General features: G+C 36.2%; 1 pseudogene across 1 annotated transcript in view; it reads left to right on the top strand.

The window, feature by feature from the left end:
- The window catches only part of LOC309867659 (myocyte-specific enhancer factor 2A-like), a 682,021-nt pseudogene that overhangs the window by 641,773 nt on the left and 19,875 nt on the right, over nucleotides 1-20,373 (top strand). Inside the window, exons 3-5 of the transcript in view lie at nucleotides 10,460-10,591; nucleotides 12,991-13,210; nucleotides 13,902-13,961. The product of the transcript in view is annotated as a myocyte-specific enhancer factor 2A-like (transcript). The remainder of the gene's footprint in view (nucleotides 1-10,459; nucleotides 10,592-12,990; nucleotides 13,211-13,901; nucleotides 13,962-20,373) is intronic.

Genomic DNA, 20,373 nt, shown 5'->3' with positions numbered 1-20,373 from the left:
CATATAGATGGGTTTTGTTTTTTTTATCCATTCTGATACCCTGTGTCTTTTGACAGGGGCATTTAACCCATTAGCATTCAGGATAACTATTGAGAGATATGAATTTAGTGCCATTGTATTGCCTGTAAGGTGACTGTTACAGTATATGGTCTCTGTTCCTTTCTGATCTACCACTTGTAGGCTCTCTCTTTGCTTAGAGGACCCCTTTCAATATTTCCTGTAAAGCTGGTTTGGTGTTTGCAAATTCTTTCAGGTTTTGTTTGTCCTGGAAGCTTTTAATCTCTCCTTCTATTTTCAATGATAGCCTAGCTGAATATAGTATTCTTGGCTGCATGTTTTTCTCCTTTAGTGCTCTGAAAATATCATGCCAGCTCTTTCTGGCCTGCCAGGTCTCTGTGGATAAGTCAGCTGCCAATCTAATACTTTTACTATTGAATGTTACAGACTTCTTTTCCCAGACTGCTTTCAGGATTTTCTCTTTGTCACTGAGACTTGTAAATTTTACTATTAGGTGACGGGGTGTGGGCCTATTCTTATTGACTTTGAGTAGTGTTCTCTCAACCTCCTGAATTTTGATGCTCGTTACCTTTGCCATATTGGGGAAATTCTTCCCAATAATTCTCTCCAGTATACCTTCTGCTCCCCTCTCTCTTTCTTCTTCTTCTGAAATTCCAATTATTCTAATGTTGTTTCTTCTTATGGTGTCACTTATCTCTCGAATTCTCCCCTCATTGTCCAGTAGCTGTTTGTCCCTCTTTTGCTCAGCTTCTTTATTCTCTGTCATTTGGTCTTCTATATCACTAATTCTTTCTTCTGCCTCATTTATCCTAGCAGTGAGAGCCTCCGTTTTTTATTGCACCTCATTAATAGCTTTTTTGATTTCAACTTGGTTAGATTTTAGTTCTTTTATTTCTCCAGAAAGGGCTTTTATATCTCTCGAGAGGGTTTCTCTAATATCTTCCATTCCTTTTTCGAGCCCAAGTAGAACCTTGAGAATTGTCCTTCTGAACTCTAGATCTGACATATTACCAATGTCTGTATTGATTAGGTCCCTAGCCTTCGGTACTGCCTCTTGGCTCTTTTTTTTGTGGTGAATTTTTCTGCCTTGTCATTTTGTCCAGATAAGAGTATATTAAGGAGCAAGTAAAATACTAAAAGGGTGGCAACAACCCCAGGAAAATATGCTTAAACCAAATCAGAAGAGATCCTAAATCGTGAAGGGGGAGAAAGGGGATAAAAAGAGGTTCAAAAAGGAAGAAAGAAAAAAAAAGAAAAAAATTTTAGAAAAGAAAACAAATAAAGAAAAATATAAAAAAGAAAATATATATATATATTAGATAAACTAGTTTAAAAACATTAAAAAAAGGGTAAAAGGTAAAAAAAAATTTTACCAGAAGGCGAGAAAAAAAAAATTAACTGCAAGACTAAAAAAAATCACAGGGATAATGCCATGAGTTCCGTGCTTTGCTTTCTCCTCCTCTGGAATTCTGCTACTCTCTTTGGTATTGTAAACCGCACTCCTTGGTAGGTGAACTTGGTCTTGGCTGGATTTCTTGTTCATCTTTTGGGGGAAGGCCCTGGTGTAGTGATTCTCAAGTGTCTTTGCTCCAGGCGGAATTGCACCACCCTTACCAGGGGCCAGGCTGAGTAATCCGCTCGGGTTTGCTTTCAGGAGCTTTTGTTCCCTGGGCGCTTTCCGTAGACTTCCGGAGGACGGGAATACAAATGGCGGCCTCCTGGTCTCCAGCCCAGAGGAGCCGAGAGCCCGGGGCCCCACTCCTCAGTGTGCCCTCAGAGAACAGCGCCCAGTTACTCCCATCTGCTTGACCTCCAGCCGTGCTCCGAGCTCATCGTGCCTGTGGCTGGTTCAAGGTAACACTGAGCTGTGAGCTTACTGTTGGCTCTGTCTCTGTAGCTGGTTTTCCCGTTCCAAAACCTGCAAGCTCTGTGACACTCAGACACCCCAGATCCTTCTGTGACCCTGCGGGACCTGAGGCCACGCTGACCCCACGTGGGCTTCACCCCGGTTTAGCCTCTGGAGCGATGTCCCTCAGTGGAACAGACTTTTAAAAGTCCTGATTTTGTGCTCCATTGCTCCGCCGCTTTCCGGAGCTGGCCCTTCCCCCCGGGGTCTATCTTCTCATCGCTTTGGATTCACATCTCCGCCAGTCCTACCTTTCAGAAAGTGGTTGTTTTTCTGTTTCCAGAATTGCTGTTCTTCTTCTCTTCGATCTGCTGATGGATTTGCAGGTGTTTGCAATCTTTAGATAAGCTATCTAGCTGATCTCCTGCTAGCTGAAGTAGTCTCAGCCTGCTACTTCTCCACCATCTTGACTCCTCCCTGGGATTTTTTTTTTAAAGATTTTATTTATTTACTTGTCAGAGAGCGAGGGAGCGAGTGAGCACAGGCTGACAGAGTGGCAGGCAGAGGGAGAAGCAGGCTCCCTACTGAGCAAGGAGCCTCGATGTGGGACTCGATCCCAGAACGCTGGGATGATGACCTGAGCCGAAGGCAGCTGCTTAACTGACTGAGCCACCCAGGCGTCCCTCACCCCGCCGGTCGGGATTTTTATCAGTTCTTATTTCAGACTTCCTAGAGTTTAAATATTTAAACTTATTTACAGTGAAAAATATCATGAGTACTAGATTTCTTTATTAAAAAATAAAATATTATGGTAACATGATTTTATGTATATGTATTTATATAATATCTCTATATATACACATGCATATATGTAATTTCCATGGAGAATAAGCGTATCTAAAATTATAAATACATTGTTTTTTGGGGATAAGAGCATGTAAGCTAAAAAAAAAAAAGCTGTTTAAAATTGACCACCTTTTGTATACAACCCATTTTGAAATATGTTTGCTTTTTTAAATTTATTGTATAAAAGAAAACTTGGATATACTTAGGGAAAAAAGTAAACAGCATTGTTTTTGTCTTGAGTTTCTTTTCCCTGTCTCCTTTCCACCATTTCCTTATCCTTTCCATCTCCACTGTCACTAGCAGATTTAATAATATAGGCTAGAAAATGAATTATAGGACCTGCCACGCTGTGCTATATACCGAGAATTCTGTATCTGCTTCCTTGAACTTGAGAAATAGGGTCGGTGATGCTTTGTAAGTAGAACAATACAGCACTTTAAGGATCTTTGTTGGTATATGTACCATTATTTGAATCAATTATCTTTGGCTAGAAACAGTAAGCACTGCTCAGGCATCTTACTTCCAGGTTTGGGATCCTTTCTGAGCTCAGAGTAGTGGGGGCACTAGCCAGACTTGTTTTGGGAATTATAGGACTTAGATAAGAGACCACTAATATATGACCTAAAGGATTATGATAATTTTTTTCATCAAGGTTCTTTGATTCTAAGAACTAGATATCCATTTAAAGTAACTCAAGCTAAAGTAGAATTTATCATTTTTTAAAAAAAGATTGTATTTATTTGAAAGAGAGAGCACAAGCAGGGAAAAGGGGCCGAAGGAGAGGGCGAAGAAGGCTCCCTGTTGAGCAGAGAGCCTGCTTCAGGGCTCGATCCTAGGACCTGGAGACCATTACCTGAGTCAAAGGCAGATGTTTAATTAACTGCGCCACCCAGATACCCCTAAAGGAGAATTTATTTAGAAAATACAGTCACGTGGCACCCAAGGCAGGCAGGAATACCGGGTGTTCTAAAGGCTTGACACCAGGAGCTCCATCTCAAGGTCTGCATGGTGTGTCATCTCTGCCACCAACCCTGGTTTGCTGGATGACTCTGGCAAAGGCTTTATGTAAAAATAATTGATGTTCTGGGTACTTTTCCAGTTAACCATTTTTATAATCACAGTATAATTTCCAAATTTAAAAAAAGCTTTATTTATCTTACTGTCTTTTGTCTCAGTGGGAGAAAAGGGTTGGTGAGCTGTGGGACCTCTATCTTAGTACTAATAAGATTTTTTTAAAAAACTGGGTTGGTTCTCTATAGATGGTATGAATTTTTCTACTCTAGAAAAGTATGACTTTTGTTTTTCAGGTTACCAAGTTTGTATTCCAACCTGCTGGGTTCAAAATAAGATCCAGAATCAAAACCTTTGTTTGGTAAAGACTATACACACACAGTGTAAGAGATGTTCTCTTGCACTACCAGTTCTATTCTATATTATCCAAAAGCCCACTGGGGCATCTCCCAGCAGCTTTCAGAATATAAAAGTTAAATACATGTATGAATTTAAGAAATTATACCTATGAAATTATATTTTTTCTCATAGTTCAAAAGTAGCCAAATACAACAATTTCTGTGGATCCATCTGGTACAAACTAATATTTTTAGATTGCCTTATTATGTATTTTTACAAATTCATAACTTTATGTTTTAGAAGACTTCTAAAGGAACTTGTCATAGCATCCTGATCTCGTTCTTTGCCTTTTTTTTTATCTTGCAAGTATTAATAAATAAATATTTTATGCTTGTCTACCACCTTGTTTGTCTAGATTCAGAAAAATGTAAAGCAGTCTAGACTTCAGTCTTTGACTTGAAAGTTCACGTATTAGTTGAGGGTACATTAGATAGGTCAGTACAAGGTAGTATAAATAAATGAATGTTCTATTGAATAAGTGCTCTTAGAATTTTATTGTAGGGAAGTAGTAGGGGAAAAGTTTCATGGAAGATGGGGTTCAAACAAGGCCACAGGCCATAGTGAGCTATAAAACAGTCCTACAGAAAAGAGGGCAGGGTTTTAAACAAGTGAGCCGGTAAGTAGGAGCTAGGCTGTTGGTGACTTGCAGTTAGGCTAAGGAATTTTGGTTCTGTATTCTGTATCTGTTATTTCCAAAGAGGGATGTAAGATATGTAAAACAGTCTCTTGCGGTTTAGGAAGAAAATATTAGAAATTCTACTCTAAAATGTGCTTATTAATATTAAAAGGATTAATTTATGCATATAAATTGCAAAATGTATGCATATTTTGGGGGCTGTGCATAAAATATGTGTCTGGATGGGGTAGCTAATCTAAGTCTTAGAGACTGCTGCTTTAGATTCTAGAGAAGCATCAAAGATTTAAAACAGGTGTGATAATACAAAGTGGTTTTGAGGAGACCCGAATCTCTAACAAGTTATGGGACAGATTAGAAAAGAGAGTAGAAAAAGTACAAGGGTATATTCTAAGCATCTAGATATAAAGCAGCACAGGCCTGTGTTGAATATGGTGGCAGTGGAAATAACTATAATCTATAAAACTTGGTGTTCCCTGTGAATTGTGGGGGAGAAAACAAAGCATGCACCACAAGATTGCTTTCTGTGTTGACTGGAGAAGGGTAAGTCTGAAGAGGGGATCTGTTTAATGAGAGGTAGTGAGTTCCATTGAAATAGAGTAGCCAGATATCCAAATGAAAATGTGCAACAGGCAGTTGAGACTATAGGTCTTCCAAATGTTAGGTTAGATGTGAAAGAAAGCATAATCATTACTCTTACAACTATAGAATGAACAGGCATCAAAGATTTTATTTAACGAATGAGTACACCAGTAAGATGTTACAGCCAGTTCAAAAAACTCAAAATACCATGTAATAGTGGTTAAAGAATGCTGAAGTGAATTTACAAATGCAAGAAAACAGGTCAGTATCCACAAGGTGATAATCAGTGACATCCCACAGGAAACAATTTCTATGAACAGGAGTTATTTGCAGTTATTATTCATTTTCTGCAAGTTAATTAACATCCATCCCTACAGAGTTGTAATATAGCTTTGTCAAAGAACAAAGGTAGATAAACCTGAATGAAAGTTCTAGCCAGGATGTAATTTTCATTGTTTTTTCCATAAATTGATGGAAATGTTTTAAATTTCAGAGCCTTCCTATTGGTAGGGCCTTTAATCAATAGAAGTTTTTAAGTTCCTCTTCATTTAGTTAAAACTCATTTAATTAATACAAAAAAAAAAACGACCCACCTCTTTTAAGTTTAATTTGGGCATTTCCAGCTCATAAACTGTGGATGTGATACAGGGATCCCTTGTCCCTTGGAAGTTTTGTTTTTTGTTTTTTGTTTTTTTTTTGTTTTAAGATTTTATTTGTTTATTTGAGAGAGCACAAGCAGGGGAAGCCTCAGGTAGAGCGAGAGGGGGAGAAGCAGGCTTTCTGCTGAACAAGGAGCCCAATGCAGGGCTTGACCCAGGACACTGGGATCATGACTTGAGCAGACGCTTAACCAACTGAGCCACCCAGGTGCCCCTCCCTTGGAAATTCATATATGTAAAACACCACCCAGTCTTCTAGCAGCTCAAATTTCACCTTAGAACTCACTTGCTTCAGATGGAGAGGAACCCTGCCTCAGAAGATTGTGGGTTTGTTGTTGTAGACTGTTGTACTCTTAATACTGTGATAGGAATAGCATTTAATTTATGAATTACCACAAGAATTAAGGATTACTCATTTATTTCTTGAAGAAGAATACTGAAAGGTTACCAGCCTTCTCTGATCATCTCTCCTTAATTTTTGATACTATAATAAATTAACACAAATCACTAATCAGTTAACCAAATATTTTCAAAATATTTAGCAGCACATTAGTTTTTTCTTTTAAAAACCAATGCTTAGTACATACTAAATCCTAACAAGAATTACTGGGAAGCTCCCTTGAGTTTACATTTACTGTGAAACATAAGTCAAGGGTAGTTTTATACTACTGTTAAACAGTACTCTTCAAAAGTAAAATCATGACTCTCAAATCTAAAATGAACATGAATCAAAGACTTTAACTCGTGGGCACCTGAGTGCTCAGTCCGTTAAGCATCCAGCTCTTGGTTTGGGTTCACGTCGAGATCGTGGGGGTCCTGCGAACACCCTGCATTGGCCTCTGCATTCAGTGCAGAGACCACTTGAGAATTCTGTCCCTCTGCTCCTCTTTCCCACTCACACACACTCTTTAAAAAAAAAAAAGATTTTAACTCATTAGTGACTGAGGAAACTGGAAAAAATTACAAGTGGTTAATAGATGAATCCTAAGATTAGACAAATACACAAGCCCATCAAGAAGGCAAAATAAATTTTATTCATAGGTGCAAAAAAATAAAAGACCTGACCTCTTCCACAGTAGTGACAGAAGTCAATTGAACCACCATCAGACAGAATTTATTTGCATGTCTACAAACATTAATTTCCATTATTACCAGTTTCAACAAATTAACTTCTATCTCTACAGAGTTGTTAAATAGCTCAAAGGCACAAACCCCATAGAATCGGATGACATGGAAGGATGTGCCCTAAACAATACATAGTTTTCCATAAAGACACTTAGGAGGGTTTTTTTTTTTTTTTGATCCATTTAAAAAGCTTTCAGAATCTGTCCTTAGATAACTAATACTTAAGGTAAATATTAGCTAAGGACGTTGATTATTTAAAATCTGCATTTTATAATGTATGTTCAAGTATGCAGAAAGTACCTGACCGAATTGGCCCAAAATATAAGAAGAAGTGCCATTAAAATCATAATATTGTTTACATCTATTGTGAGGAGTAGAAATGTTTGTTTTTTAAAGGTGTTTAGCTAACCCTCCAAAAATAAAATTTCTTTTATAGAAACGCACTGATGAAAATTATATGGGCATTCATTTTAGGATTTTATTTAAGTAATCTTTGCAGTTGGAATCATTAGACATGTTTAGAACACTGGTACAAAAGAACACTTAACAGGTTGTATCAAGTTAGCTTAAATTAATAACTTAATTATTTAAGAAAAGCAACTTCAGTCAACTTACATGATACATACCCGTGAAACTTGAAATTATTTTGGCACAATTGAACTTTCCCCATGAGTTTGCCATAATGTCACTGAAAACTGTCAGTTGATGTACAATAGCAAAGTACTTTTTATGAAGTACTATTTACTTCAGAATGGACCATAATAATCATCTGTAATAGCCATAGACTGTGCACCGTGCTAGTACTCTTAAGGAATACACAACAACAGATTCCTCAAAATGGTAGCCTTTCACACTGTTTTCTTCGTTAACCAAGTGTTTTTATTGTGGCTGACCTGAAGCACGTGAAAAAATTGAAGCTAGCCTGTTTCTTATATGCCTCACCTAAGCTTGTTAATAGATGACAGCATTCCATGTGTTAGTACCTGTGACACAGGAGAGACTTTTACTATTAAGCTATGTGGTAATGATAAAGAAGACAGAAAAAGTCTTTTTATGGTAGTTGGGTCCTCACAACAACTCTTCGTGTTCTGGTGATAAGAAGACGCAAGTTGGGTATCCAGTAGAGGTACATGAGCTTGTTATCTCCAGAGCTGATAGAGCCTCTTGAATTCCCTCACAATGACAGGAACCCCATCTGAAGTGAAGACTTGCAGAGCTGGAGATACCAGAACACTATTCTTTATGAGTGCAAGTAGGGTTAACCCTGTTGTTGTAGAATAAAACTTCTGTGTAATTACTTTAAAAGGCCATATTCTTTTTCTTCAGTAATTTGAAAGGACTTCAAAGAGGCACATAGTTGGTGGTCACCCTAGTCTTAAGATGCGCGAATATGATGGGAAAATATCTGGAGATTTCAGGCTAGAATAAGTCAACAAGTTCATGATGAAATCTGTGTAGGCACTTAATATATTTGTTCTGTTTCTAGGGCTGTGTAGGTTATAAGAGTTCATTGTGTTCCAATATTCTGAATGTTAACGTCTTCATTGCTGATAGCAACTTGCAGAGCTTTGGCAAGCAGAACTTGCTACAGTGAGCGGGGGAGAATACATGTCTCCATCCCTTAGTTCTAAATAACTGGACCTTTTATGGCTAAGTACACATAAAAGTTCATGTGATTAGTTATATCCATAGAACGTAGAGCCATGGGGCCAGTGTTAGGGAAGTACAGGTAGTGTTTGCTCTATGCTTATGTTTAGTGATTGTGTTACGGTGGGGGTTTCAGAGACTATATGTGGGATTCCTAGTGCATGCTAAGTAATTGAAGAAGTTAACGTATCAGCACTTAGGATTTTTTATGATTCTGTAAGCATGAAAAAAATCAAATTGACTAAAGGATTTTAAAATAATTTGACTTCAGGGAAACTAAGAAAAAAATTTTCTATCTTAACCTGTTGTGTGTTTACATTCTTTCAGTGCTTATAAAATAAGCATTCATAATTGTAAATTATATTTTAAAGGATATCAAGATTACTATGAATTAATTAAGTGCATCTTAAATCTAATTTAAATAATCATTAAAGAATAAATTAGCAAACATAGTACTAATTTATTGATCAAACTTTGTTTCCCAATTAAATAAACTTCATTAGTTTACTTGGAAAAATTTAACTTCCCAAAACTTCACAGTGGTTGATTAGAAAATCATCCAGCCTCAAAGCTATTTAAAATGTTGAACTCTGTAATTCTACTTTAAAAAAACACCCATTGGGGTTTTTAAAAATTTAGACATTCTGGAAATAAATTAGTATTCCACAGATTGTCAAGCCCTTGGTTGTAAAGCTACTCTTTTAAATATTGAACAAGTCATTTCATGGTGATTTTAGTGAAAAAAATTAAAAATCAGAAAACAAATGGTTCATTATATTTTTACCTCAAAATAAGAAGGAAAAGTGAACATATTGTCTAGGAGATACTTTCATAACACAAAGTTTTCCAGAAAGTCAGTTCAGTGGATTAGGTCAACCCCTGAAGGAGCTCTGTAGGAAGAGGTAGCCAAGGGGGTGAAAGATACATGCTGTTTAACATATTATTACAAACTTTAAAAGTAAGTAGAAGGGGGAAAATTTCATTAGTGGGGTGTTTTTTTGTTTTGTTTTATAGAACTTCAAAATAAATTTGTTGCAATCTTACACCAATAGATGTTCAGTGTCACTAATAAAGTCACTAATAATATTTATACTCTACATAGAAAAGAGTCATAGCTGTCATATGTAAATAAGTATTTGAGTTTTTTGCCTTTAAGTTTTGTAGGAAAATGATAGTATTTAAGAACAAATTAGGAATGAGGTTACTGAGATAGGATGCTAATTCTTTCTGGTGGCTAGGATAAACTCAGGTGGAAAGCAGTTTCAGTAGATGAAGTTGCTGAAATGTTCATTTTGTAAAGGCACTATGATAGCTTCTCAGAGCATCATTTTGATACATTTCTGTGTCAGTTTGCACACTCATTGGCCCTATCAGATGTGTTGATCAGGCTGTAATCAGATTCAGATTGTAAATGTCAGAGCCGTGAGTAATTTAGTATTCTCTAGGAAGTTTGGGAAGAAAGAATCCAAATAAATTAACATTCCTTTTTTTCTTAATGTGCACTGGGAGCATTAATTTTGCTTATACCTAAGGTTTACCTTATTTGGAGGATTAGAGTACATTTGTGATCATTTAAAAACCATTTCAGTGGCTCTTGTAATAATTCATTCAGTCTGTGCTCTCTTAATAAATTTTACAAAACTCATGGCAAGTTAGTATCATTTGTGTGTGAATTTTCCAATTGTATTTCAGACTTTAAGAAAGAAAGGCCTGAATGGTTGTGAGAGTCCTGATGCTGACGATTACTTTGAGCACAGTCCACTCTCGGAGGACAGATTCAGCAAACTAAATGAAGATAGTGATTTTATTTTCAAACGAGGCCCTGAAAGTACTTTTACTTTACCTCTACTTTTTATTTGTTGATCCTTTTTGTTAACTTCATTATATAGGCTCTGAACAAGAAGGAACACAGAGGGTGCGACAGCCCAGACCCTGATACTTCCTATGTGCTAACTCCACATACAGAAGAAAAATATAAAAAAAAATAATGAGGAATTTGATAATATGATGCGGAATCATAAAATCGCAGTGAGTACTAAAGTATGGTTTCTGCTTTTATCTTGTGCATGAAGATATTGGCTACGCATCCTGTTTATTTTCGCAGTGGGTGATGATACCAATAAGTAGAAGGGGAAGAAATTTTGTTAGGGTTTTTTTGTTGTTGTTTGTTTTACAGAACTTCAAAATAAATTTGTTGGAGTCTTATAATAATACATGTTCAGTGTCTTAAACAAGGAAGTGAAGAGAAAGCATCCTAATCTAAGTTCTACTTACTGTCTCCTATACCTTTGGACAGGGCGCATAAATCCCTCTCAGATGCCAATTTTCTCATCAGTAAAGTGAATGAGCTGGCTTACGTAATTTTTAAGGTCCCTTCTAGCTCTTAAATTTCCATGATCGTAAATATAAAGGGTTCATATAAGATTTCCCTTTCCCTCTCATGACTTAAAAAATATTACATGTACATTAATAGATCTTGAGACTATAGAATATAAAGTGATTAGATTTATTACAAAATTTGATGTTTCAGGATTATTTTTAATTATTTTGTATAGTTGCTGTAATAGTAGTAACTTACTCTTTGGTTCTTTGTAAATGTCCAAAAACTATTTGGCAAAATACCTCCAAACTTTTCTTTTCTTTTATTGTAGGTATTGAGGAAGAGAGGCTTGGCTTGATACTAATTTAAGGAAGCAATGTTTTTAAACTGGTTGCAAATCAAATACTTGGTTTAAAATTTTCCTATGCTCATACATCTAACCATCATGAAAACCAGTAGTTTTTTGAGTTATCCTTCTTTGATAGTTCTTCAAAGAGTTCTTACGGGGAGCTCATTGGCAAGAGCTGCTTAAAACAGCTATTTTGGATCTAATTTTCTAAAGCTGCATCTGTAGTGTAGGCTTCAGGGAACAAATTGGTTCTGATTCTGATATTTATCTTATTGTCAGAGTTAATTCTCTTAAAAACTATGCCTTGAAGTATACATCATGGATTATCTCTTCAAAGGAGTCCTTTACTATAAGAAGCTCATGAAAAATAGATTTAAGGAAGTATTTTTGTGCTAATACAGTTATTATTCTTTAAAAACATAAAATAAAATCCCTTCTGACCTCACATGGATGCTGGTGACTTTGTAGTAAATGTTAAACTGCAAAATATTGTGTAAATAAAATTGCTTTACCTTTGAAAAAAATTTTTTTTGTCATGTAGCCATTGTTTTATGTCAGTTAATGAATGATAATTTTCTTTCTGAAATAATCTATTGAATAGAGAACATAAATTATATTCTTCCAACTTTGAATTAGCAGTGTTGCCACACTTTGCAATCACTTTTAAAATATGGGGAGAAGAAAGCTTTCTTCTTTCTCTATAATGGAGATTTTATAAAGAGAATTGTTATATTCATGGTTAACAAGTATATTATATATGGTCTACGAAGGAAATACAAGAAGAAATGACAAATACTGTTTTAAGGGGGTGTGGAATACTTAGGAGGGAAGTAAGATAGCATTTATAATTATAACTTAATCTTCATACAATTTAAAGATAGGTTTTCAGCGGTTAATTTTATTGTTTAGATGGTTTCTTTGCATTTCATCACACTCAGATTGCATGTGTTGTATATATGACTTGAATTTTTTTTTTAAGTTTTGTCCATTAAGAATGTCAGTCAGTTAAACCAGGGCTGATTTATAATGTCCCACATTTGGTGTATTAAATTTATAATTTGTGTACATATTTTCTCCTTTTGTTAAATTTGTAATCTCTCAATAGAAATGTAATGTAACTAAACTGGTTTAGATTATTAAAGTGCAAATTTTATGCTTACTTGGTAACAATATATTTTGTAATGTCTAAATCTGACAACACTACTTTAATATCAGGTTCTGACATCTAATTTTCATTTCTAGGACTGTTTTAAATATATATATATATATATATATATATATATATATATATACACACACACACACTTTATAGTAGTGTATATGTATTCATATATAAAACGGAAATTGAAAAGTTTATGTCAGACATACTCATGTTCAAATGTAATTCTGAAGAAAGCAACTTAAATCTACCAGTTGATTAGTAAGAAACTATCCCTGTCCTCAACTTTTAATAACTGTGGAGTTACCTTATCCAAATTAAAATTCGTAAGTTATTTATTTAATATAGATGAAAATGAAACTAACAGTTTTCTCTTCCTTGTTCTTTATTTACAGCCTGGTTTGCCACCTCAAAACTTCTCAATGTCTGTCACAGTCCCTGTGACCAGCCCTAATGCTTTGTCCTACACTAACCCAGGGAGTTCACTTGTGTCGCCAACTTTGGCCACCAGCTAAACATTAGCAGATTCAAACATGCTGTCTCCACCTCAAGCCACGCTGCACAGAAATGTATCCCCTGGAGTCCCTCAGAGACCGCCGAGTACCAGCAGTACAGGTGTGTAGTGGTCTCTCTTCTGCTGGTTCTTTAAGAAAAAGAATTGCTGACATAAGCAGTTTCTTATTTCGCTACCTTTAATTTTCTATGATGTGCGAGAGTCACTGCCACATAATTGATTCCATTTTAAGGAATATTTTTGAGGATTTACTGCGGCGCTGTGGCATCCTCTTGGGTACAGTGGACCCATATACAGAATCTGCCATCTATAACTTTCCTTTTCACGGGAAACCATACTTTGACAGGCAGAAAATTTAATTAGGGTATCATGAGCAAAGACTTAAAGTTCGAGTGTGAGTCACTCATGTCAAAAATAAGAGAGTAGATGTACCTGACTGGAGTTAGAGTTCATGAATTCAGCAAAAATCAGCATTTATGACTTTATTCTTTGTAATACAGTGTTTCCTCTTCTTTAAGTCCCAAATTTAATAGTACTGTTAGCACTGACCCCATTCTTAGGAATTTGTACTTTTTGATATTGATACAGGAAAGCATTTGTATCCAGAGCTTGATAGGTGAGCTTTTATATGTATATTTAACTATATCATATTACACAGTTATGCCAGATTCAGTCTAGGGCTAGTTTTTATTTTTGCTTTTTAGGAAAGGAGTGCAGTTTACTTCATTCAGATAAGGAAAACCAATTCATGTTCATTCTCTGCCCTCTCTGTTCTCTCTCCAAAATTTTTAGGTGGGATGTTGAGCACTTCAGACCTCACAGTGCCAAATGGAGCTGGAAACAGTCCAGTGGGTGCGTGAATTACTCCTGTTTGTCTTTCTAGGCATCTGCCCTATATGAGATAAAGGGAATATTGTCCCTCAAATGAGGCCTTATACAAGATAAGGGAAAAATGGGTATATGACTAGAGCAGACATGTCCCTTCATAGACTTAATTTTCTTCTGAGGGGTGTTTTTACTAATACCTAACATTTTTAAATAACATCCCTGCTCTGTTCTTTATACCTTGGCCTTGAGTGCTTCCTCAAGTGCTTTCAGATACTGTTCTTTGCTAAAGATGCAATTGCCTTCATACAGTTTTTACATCAAGCTAGTTTCTTAAGGAGAAGATTTCTGTATCATCTATTCTTGCCAAAAGTTAGATCATTAGCAGATGATACATTTTATAATAGCATGAAATGTTTTTGGAGAGGTTGCAATAACAAAGAAATGGTGGGCCTGCTTCTAGAGCTACAAAGATTATTAAGAAGTTTGTCTTCAAAGCATTGTTTTGGTGGCTACGTGTAGGACATCCACATTTTGTCACAGTTGTAGCCAAATTGGGTTAGTTTTTTTTTTGTTTTTTACTTTAGGATCCCAAAGATGACTAGCAAGTTTAAACACATGTTTAAATATGTCTGCCCAACCTCCGAGTGCCGGCAAAGATACACTATGAACTGAACATTACAGAAACATGGCATATATGTCAAAGAGTTGTAAGAATAACTGTATTCCTTTGGATTATCATCACATTAAGTGGTCTTGGTCTCTTAATCTGTGATAAACATAGTTGTCATCATTGTATCATCATTGTATCTGGAAAAAAAAAATTTCCTCCCTGATTTAGATATTGTGTGTTCCTGGAGACTTCTGAACACAGACACTTCTAAGAAAAATTTACACTTGTATGTATTCAGCCCATTCATTCTATTAAAATGTAAGGAGCTTCTGCCTCAAGAGATTTGCAGAGATAATTGAATAACTTAATTTAAGGTGATGAGAAAGAAACGTATTGCTGAGACAAGTTATAAAACATAGTGGTAGGTTAAATGCCTAATTCTACCACATATTAATTGTGCTTTGGATGGAATATTATAGAAGACCAATGTAGGATCTTTTTTAACATAATTGTGGAAAATTCATAACAGTATTAATAGTTATACATTAGGCTGCTTTACTTATATGTGTATTTCCAAATATTTATGGTTTATTTAAACTTCATTTGAGTTATTTGCATGCCCATATACATACTCTTTTTGTGTTAAACCTTCCCATATGCTTGTACTCCCCCAGTACTGCCCATCTTACTTTGCCTTCTATTTCCTAGCTTAGCTAAGGCTAGACTCAAGAATTTCTATTTCATTTAATGTTAATTGTAAGTACCTCTTGGTTTATTTCTGAAATAGTTCCCCCCTCCCCCATGGAGTTTAACTCTTTGAAGATTTCTAATGTGTTTTCCCCTTGACTTTCCTTCTTTTTTTTTTCTTTATCCTTCTGGCATATTGTAAACACGGTTCTAACTCCTGTCAAACAAGTGTTTCAATTCCCATTTTTTTTTTTCTTGTACTTTTTACACTTCCTAAAAGCTTTTATCAATATTTTTTTCTTATCTGCCATGCAACTGTAAATCTAAACTCTGTCTCTGCTGCTTGGTTTTTCTGTGCTCCCTTTGGTAATTTCAAACTCAGACTTTGTCATCATCAAAATACATTTTCTTTTGTTGTTGTTGTTGTTTTCATTCATTTTTCTTTTTTTATAAGCCTCCTCTCCCTGTCGTGACCTTTATGTATAGAGGACTACATAATCCTACTCCTGGGATCATGGCACACCGTCATTACTTCATACAAAGCATCTCAGTCTGCTGTGTATTAATCCCTTTTATACCTCTGTTCCATTCCCATGCCCTTCCTCCCCCCATCTTAGGTAACTAATGTGTTTAGTGTTAATAGTGTTAATAATCATGATTAGGGAACATGTATTTCTATTAAAACTTAAAATTCAAGTAAGTATTAAAATATTGTAAGTGCTTAGTGAGAAACTTAAAGATTTTATTTATTTGAGAGAGAGAGCGTTGCATGAATGGGGGGCTGGGGGAGAGAGAGGAGACAGAAGGAGAGAAACAAGGAGCCTCCTTGCTGACCTGCTGACTGGGGAGCTGGACATGGGGCTCAGTCCCAGAACCGCATCACAACCTGACCCACAGGCAGACATTTAACCAACTGAGCCCCCCAGGAACCCCTTTAGTGAGTTATTTAAAAGTCTGTTTACATTATTACGTATAAACAGAGATAAATCCTGCTTCTTAGGGTACACCTCAGCATCTCATAATGCATCAAGATTGTATGTCCTGATACTCGTACATGCCAATTTTACCTAGACTGCGTGTAACTCTACTTACTCCACTTGTGTGGCTTGTATTCTAAATGTCATATATATATATATATATATATATATATATATATATATATATATCTGCTTTTTAACAGAATTAGATCTGAGTAGACTTTTTATGTCAACTAAGATACCAACTGGAAGCATGTATTTATGTGAAATACTTAGAGCATACATGGGTTTAAAGTGTTTTTACTATAAATTGTCCCTAAAATAAATGATCTGCCATGGGTATTTTTAAAATGTTATTTTTGTGAGGAAGAGCCAGATAATATGTTTTAGCTCATTTTCAACAATGATGCCATTTTGGTTTAGTAGTTTGGAAAAAGTAGTTTAAACTCATTATTATACCAGATATACTCTTTATGAATAAAAAGATTAAACAGTTAAGATTCCCAGGGAAGTTTAGAGGGAAAAATATTTAAAAGTAAAGAATGATTTCTAATCTATTTTTCCAGATATGTTTCTTGGAACTTTATGAGAAGAAGGATTTATCAATGTTTGGTAAACCTTGTGTTAAATAAAACTAAGCTGATGAACACAGATGCGAAAATACTCAACAAAATACAAGCCGATAGGATTCAACAGTACATTAAAAGGATTATTCACCACGACCAAGTGGGATTTATTCCAGGGCTACAAGGTTGGTTCAACATCCGCAAATCAGCCAATGTGATACAACACATCAATAAAAGAAAGAACAAGAACCATATGATACTCTCAATAGATGCTGAAAAAGCATTTGACAAAGTACAGCATCCCTTCCTGATCAAAACTCTTCAAAGTGTAGGGATAGAGGGCACATACCTCAATATCATCAAAGCCATCTATGAAAAACCCACCGCAAATATCATTCTCAATGGAGAAAAACTGAAAGCTTTTCCGCTAAGGTCAGGAACACGGCAGGGATGTCCATTATCACCACTGCTATTCAACATAGTACTAGAGGTCCTAGCCTCAGCAATCAGACAACAAAAGGAAGTTAAAGGCATCCAAATCGGCAAAGAAGAAGTCAAATTATCACTCTTCGCAGATGATATGATACTATATGTGGAAAACCCAAAAGACTCCACTCCAAAACTGCTAGAACTTGTACAGGAATTCAGTAAAGTGTCAGGATATAAAATCAATGCACAGAAATCAGTTGCATTTCTCTACACCAACAGCAAGACAGAAGAAAGAGAAATTAAGGAGTCAATCCCATTTACAATTGCACCCAAAACCATAAGATACCTAGGAATAAACCTAACCAAAGAGACACAGAATCTGTACTCAGAAAACTATAAAGTACTCATGAAAGAAACTGAGGAAGACACAAAGAAATGGAAAAATGTTCCATGCCCCTGGATTGGAAGAATAAATATTGTGAAAATCTCTATGCTACCTAAAGCAATCTACACATTTAATGCAATTCCTATCAAAGTACCATCCATCTTTTTCAAAGAAATGGAACAAATAATGCTAAAATTTATATGGAACCAGAAAAGACCTCAAATAGCCAAAGGGATATTGAAAAAGAAAGCCAAAGTTGGTGGCATCACAATTCCAGACTTCAAGCTCTATTACAAAGCTGTCATCATCAAGACAGCATGGTACTGGCACAAAAACAGACACATAGATCAATGTAACAGAATAGAGAGCCCAGAAATAGACCCTCAACTCTATGGTCAACTAATCTTCGACAAAGCAGGAAAGAATGTCCAATGGAAAAAAGACAGCCTCTTCAATAAATGATGCTGGGAAAATTGGACAGCCACGTGCAGAAAAATGAAATTGGACCATTTCCTTACACCACACACAAAAATAGACTCAAAATGGATGAAGGACCTCAATGTGCGAAAGGAATCCATCAAAATCCCTGAGGAGAACACAAGCAGCAACCTCTTCGACCTCTGCCGCAGCAACATCTTCCTTGGAACAACGCAAAAGGCAAGGGAAGCAAGGGAAAAATGAACTATTGGGACTTCATCAAGATCAAAAGCTTTTGCACAGCAAAGGAAACAGTTAACAAAATCAAAAGACAACTGACAGAATGGGAGAAGATATTTGCAAACGACATATCAGATAAAGGACTAGTGTCCAAAATCTATAAAGAACTTAGCAAACTCAACACCCAGAGAACAAATAATCCAATCAAGAAATGGGCAGAAGTCATGAACAGACATTTCTGCAAAGAAGACATCCAGATGGCCAACAGACACATGAAAAAGTGCTCCATATCACTCGGCATCAGGGAAATACAAATCAAAACCACAATGAGATATCACCTCACACCAGTCAGAATGGCTAAAATCAACAAGTCAGGAAATGACAGATGCTGGCGAGGATGCGGAGAAAGGGGAACCCTCCTACACTGTTGGTGGGAATGCAAGCTGGTGCAGCCACTCTGGAAAACAACATGGAGGTTCCTCAAAATGTTGAAAATAGACCTGCCCTATGACCCAGCAATTGCACTATTGGGTATTTACCCTAAAGATACAAACGTAATGATCCAAAGGGGCACGTGCACCCGAATGTTTATAGCAGCAATGTTCACAATAGCCAAACTATGGAAAGAACCTAGATGTCCATCAACAGATGAATGGATCAAGAAGATGTGGTATATATACACAATGGAATACTATGCAGCCATCAAAAGAAATGAAATCTTGCCATTTGCGACAACATGGATGGAACTAGAGCGTATCATGTTCAGCGAAATAAGTCAAGCAGAGAAAGACAACTATCATATGATCTCCCTGATATGAGGAAGTGGTGATGCAACATGGGGGCTTAAGTGGGTACGAGAACAATCAATGAAACAAGATGGGATTGGGAGGGAGACAAACCATAAGTGAGTCTTAATCTCACAAAATAAACTGAGGGTTGCTGGGGGGAGGGTGTTTGGTAGAAGGGGGTGGGATTATGGACATTGGGAAGGGTATGTGCTTGGGTGAGTGCTGTGAAGTGTGTAAACCTGGTGATTCACAGACCAGTACCCCTGGGGATAAAAATATATGTTTATAAAAAATAAAAAATTAATAAAAAAAAAAGTAGATTGGACTCTCAAGAGAAAAATAAAAATTATAAAAAAATAAAAAATAAAAAATAAAAAAAAATAAAACTAAGTAATTTTCTTCACTGTAGGACTTACTGGAGCCTTTAAAATGCTAATTTGTGAGTCATTAAACTTAGTATGTAACATATGGTTACACAAAGTGATTTCATAATAGAAACCTTCATTTTTTCCTCATGAAAAAGCATCTTTCATAATTAGTATCATAAAACATTTTGGGAAATCTTCTTTCTGGTCTTAAGATGATATATAGAAAAGAGCTTTTGGATAATGAAACCTTCCATAAATGAAATTAAAATTGAGGTTTAAAAAAAGACAAGACAATTAAGCTTGTGCTGTGATAATAGTAGACCTGATTATTGGGACCAACCCTTCCACTGAAGACACCTACAAATGCTAGGCAAAATATTTTTTAAATCTGCTTGAAAGCACTTGAGAACCTACAAAATAATGAAGAATTCCTGGCTCAAGATCCAGGGAATGTTGGAGACAGATCCTCAAAGAGGGTGAGCCTGGCATTAATGACTGCTTTTCCGCAGGTGGTAGTTGCCACTTCCACAGTGGAGCAGGATGCCTCAGAGACCTAGGGGGACACAGAAGTCAAAGTTCAGGGCCCTTAAAAATTGGGAGGGTCCAGTGTGCTCCTGTCACTTTGTCCCTAAAATAAATGATCTGTCATGGGTATTTTAACACTTTGTGTTAAGCCCCCAAAAGGCAAGACCATAGAAGTAGAGTGAATCAGAGATTAACAGGCCCTTCTAGTAGCTACATCTAACATCTGCGCCATCTGCTTTCTGTACACTAGAGTGTTGTTATCTACATTTAAAGTACAGAGTAAACGTTCTTTACACTGTGTTCCTTTTTTCTCTTTTTAAAGATTTTGCTTGTTTATTTGTCAGAGCATGAGCGGGGAGGAAAGACAGGGCAGAGGGAGAATCAGAGTCCTTTCTGAGCAGGGAGCCCAGTGTGGGACTCAGTCCCGGGACCCTGGGATCATGA

This window comes from Mustela nivalis (assembly GCF_964662115.1).
Source record: "Mustela nivalis genome assembly, chromosome: 6".
In the NCBI taxonomy this organism is placed as follows: Eukaryota; Metazoa; Chordata; class Mammalia; order Carnivora; family Mustelidae; genus Mustela; species Mustela nivalis.
Note: the sequence above shows the minus strand (reverse complement) of the source record. Positions and strands in the feature narration are given on the sequence as shown.